Source organism: Schistocerca americana, chromosome X, assembly GCF_021461395.2.
Source record: "Schistocerca americana isolate TAMUIC-IGC-003095 chromosome X, iqSchAmer2.1, whole genome shotgun sequence".
In the NCBI taxonomy this organism is placed as follows: domain Eukaryota; kingdom Metazoa; phylum Arthropoda; class Insecta; order Orthoptera; family Acrididae; genus Schistocerca; species Schistocerca americana.
The window spans coordinates 136,937,060-136,941,228 of record NC_060130.1 but is presented as its reverse complement, the minus strand read 5'-3'; positions in this window follow the sequence as shown (position 1 = coordinate 136,941,228).

Genomic DNA, 4,169 nt, shown 5'->3' with positions numbered 1-4,169 from the left:
TTAGAGAAACAGTTTAGGAGATAAGTTGAGCAGCCGTCATTGGTTGTTTACAGATGATTTTCATTTACCATCTTGCAAAGTCATCAGATGATCAAAACCAATTGCAAACTGATTTAGACAAGATATGTATATGGTCTGAAAATTGTCAGTGGATTCAAAATAACAAAGTGTGAAGTTATCCACACGAGTACTAACAGGAGTCCACTAAATTTTGGTTATGTGATAAAATACACAAATCAAAAGTCTTTGAATTTAACTAAATAGTGAGGGATTACAATTATGAGTAAATTATTCGAATGATCACATAGGTAATGTTGTGGGAAGGTGAACCAAAGATTGTGAGTTATTGGGAGAACACATAGTAGATGCAACAGGTCTATTAAAGAACTACCTACACCAACTGCTCTTGTCTGGCCTCATCTGGAGTATTGCTGTGAGGTGTGGGATCCGCATCAGATAGGATTGACGGAGGACATCGAAAAAGTTCAAAGAAGGGCAGCTCATGTCATATTATTACAAAATAGGGGGGGAGTGCCACAGATATTATGTGAATTGGAATGGCAAAAAGTAAAACAAAGGAATTTTTCTTTGCAGCAGGATCTTTGTGTAAAATTTCAGGCACCAACTTCATCCTTCGAATGTGAAAATATTTTGTTGACGCCCGCTGACATAGGAAGACACAATCATTGTAACCAAGTAGCAGAAATCAGAGCTAGCACAGAAAGATTTTAAGTGTTTTTTTTTTTCCATGTGCTGTTGGAGATTGAAACAATTCGATGAACGCTCTGTCGGGCACTTAACTGTGAATTGCAGAGTTGTCATGTAGATGTAGAATGTTAGTGAAATTACTGTGGTACATACCAGCTGGATTATGGCATGTTCATACTTACTGGTTGTGTGTCCTTAATTATGTTTTGTTCATCTTAGAGTTCATTTATAATGTAAGGAATGGCTCTACAGACAGCATGCATGCCAACTGATAAATTACATGAGAATCTATGGATGGTGCTATTGCTGGCATGTAAACATGTAGATGACAAGAAAATTGTCAGTAGTGTATTTTATGTACACTATGTGATCAAAAGTATCTGGATGCCCCCCAAAAACATAAGTTTTTCGTATTAGGTGCATTGTGTTGCCAGATACTCCAAACCTGTGACCTCAGTAGTCACTAGACATCGTGAGAGAACAGAATGGGGTGCTCCGCGGAACTCACGAACTTCGAACATGGTCCGGTGATTGGATGTCACTTGTCATACATCTGTACGTGAGATTTCCACAGTCCTAAACATCCAGTGAAATGGAAATGTGAAGGGACATGTACAGCACAAAAGCGTACAGGCTGAACTTGTCTGTTGACTGACAGAGACCGCCAGCAGTTGAAGAGGGTCGTAATGTGTAATAGGCAGACATCTATCCAGACCATCATACAGGAATTCCAAACTGCATGAGGATCCATTGCAAGTACTATGATAGGCAGGAGGTGAGGGAACTTGCATTTCATGGTCGTGCGGCTGCTCATAAGTCACACATCATGCTGGTAAAAGCCAAACTACGCCTTGCTTGGTGCAAGGAGTGTAAACACTGGACAATTGAACAGTGGAAAAATATGTGGAGTGACGAATCATGGTACACAATGTGGTGATCTGATGGCAGGGTGTGGATATGGCGTATGCCCGGTGAAAGTCATCTGCGAATGTGTGTAGTGTCCACAATAAATTTTGGAGGCGGTGGTGTTATAGTGTGGTCATGTTTTTCATGGAGGTGGCTTGGGCCCTTTGTTGTTTTGCATGGCACTATCACAGCACAGGCCTACATTGATGTTTTAAGCACCTTCTTGCTTCCCACTGTTGAAGAGCAATTCAGTGATGGTGGTTGCATCTTTCAACATGATTGAGCACCTGTTCATAGTGCACGACCTGTGGCAGAGAGGTTAGAAGGCAATAACATTCCTGCTGAATCCTATAGTACACTTTTGGGATGTTTTGTAACGCAGACTTCTTGCCAGACCTCACCGACTGACATCGATACCTCTCCTCAGTGCAGCACTTTATGAAGAATGGGCTGCCAGTCCCAAAGAATCCTTCCAGCACCTGATTGAATGTACGCGTGCAAGAGTGGAAGCTGTCGTCAAGGCTAAGGGTGGGCCAACACCATACCGAATTCCAGCATTGCCGATGGATGGCGCCACGAACTTGTAAGTCATTTTCAGTCAAGTGTTCGGATACATAGTGTATTCAAGAGGTCTATTAAATGTGTCACACTGTTTACAAATATACCTTTCCCCTTGATGTAGTTGTATGTCATTCATGTAAGATTTATAGTTGTCCATCGGTTGTGGGGGAATATTTTCTGCTTTAGATGTTTTTGCCATAAATCTCTCTCTCTCTCTCTCTCTCTCTCTCTCTCTCTCTCTCTGTGTGTGTGTGTGTGTGTGTGTGTGTGTGTGTGTGTGTGTGTGTGGTTTTTTTTTTCCCGTGGGTCAGCCAGCTCTATGGGCAGTTGCTGTTTCCTGTTGGAAGTAACTGTAGGGCTTTTCCTGCTCCATTATTACTGCCACAAATTCATGTCCAGTCGTATCGACTTGTCCGGGCCACTTTCATTTGCCCCACCCCGTATAACTGAAAATGCACATAATACAGTTTCAGGTCAGTCTGGATTAAAATATCTTGTAATTGATGAAGAGTCCTTCATCTAATAGTGTAAGTGAATAACTTTAGTAGCACTTTATAAACAATAAACATTACAGTAGTTTTTTACAGAAATCTACAATAACATGAAGTTTATTTCATCCTCTATTTATGATATACTGTACAGAGTTAACTTTATACAGAATGTAATGAAACGTGAAAGACTGAGCAACCAGTTACAGAATGAGATACTGCTGCTACACAGCATCAGTGAGTGATCAGAAATTATGGTTAGCAAATTTCATTTGTCAAACTTCCTGGCTGATTAAAACTGTGTGCTGGACAGAACTCTTACCTTGTCTTTTATGGGGAATGCTTGTACCGACTGAGCTATCAAGGCACAACCTGTGACATACTCACAGCTTCACTTATGTGTGTACCACTTTCCTACTTTCCAAACTTCATAAAAGCTCTGGGGTACTTGTTGCTGGACTAACAATCCTGGAAGAATTGATATTGTGGAGATATGGTTAGCAAAATAATTTGTGTAGAAGGGCTGCTGTGAAACTCAGAAAGTAGGAAAGAGGTTTTGAGAAATAGAAAATTTCGAGGACAGATCATGAATCATGCCTGAATAGCTTACTTAGTACAAGCATTGCCCTTAAGGGCATGGTTCTGATATTAAGTCCTTGTCCAGCTCACAGTTTTAATCTTCCACGGAATTTCATAACAAAGTAAACTGAAAGATACATTCTGGAGAAAAATACCACGTTAATCATTTCCTAAATGTAGATAAAATACGGCCAAGCAACTTTCACAGTATTTCAAAAAGCATTAGTAATCTCCACTGAATATGGAAAATTTCATGGAGCGGAGTTTAGGGGCAAGAAGGCCCAGACTTTGAGGAAAGGAGAATGGGATCATTCTGAACACCACTTTTGTACTTTCATGCCTATATCGTGGACTTTCTCAGGAAACCTGAATTGATTGGTCCCCTATCCACTGACACAACTACCAGGATGTGACTAAGAAAACTGCTCTTTTAAAGAGTCTGAATCTGCATACAAGAGTGCTATCCAGCAGGTTTTGTAACACTCTGACTAGTGGCCACTGGGAATCACATAGAGGCAGTGATTGCCTCAATGGTTCCTCACTTCAAATGAGACACACTACTTTCATACAGTGAATTAAACTTGTAGCATTGTGTTAATTGGGCTGTGAGCCTAAATTACCCAGACCTACACGCTGTCAAGCCTTGATACCCATGAGCCAGAAGTCCAGCACTCTGACATAAAATGACATCCGGCCTTCCAGCCTTTAGCCTAAACTGAGCTTGTCTTAAGACTCTGAAATTTTCTGCCCACTCACCCCACCCCACCCCACCCCAACTATTGGCAATTTGAGATGTGTGTCTGCAATAGGCTGTTCAGACCGAAGAAAAGTCAGCCACCACATCTGTCCAATGCAAAGAGGGTGTCAACCCCCTACATCAGAGAGATCTGGAGCAAGTGATGATGCAAAACAATTGAGTACTAAATC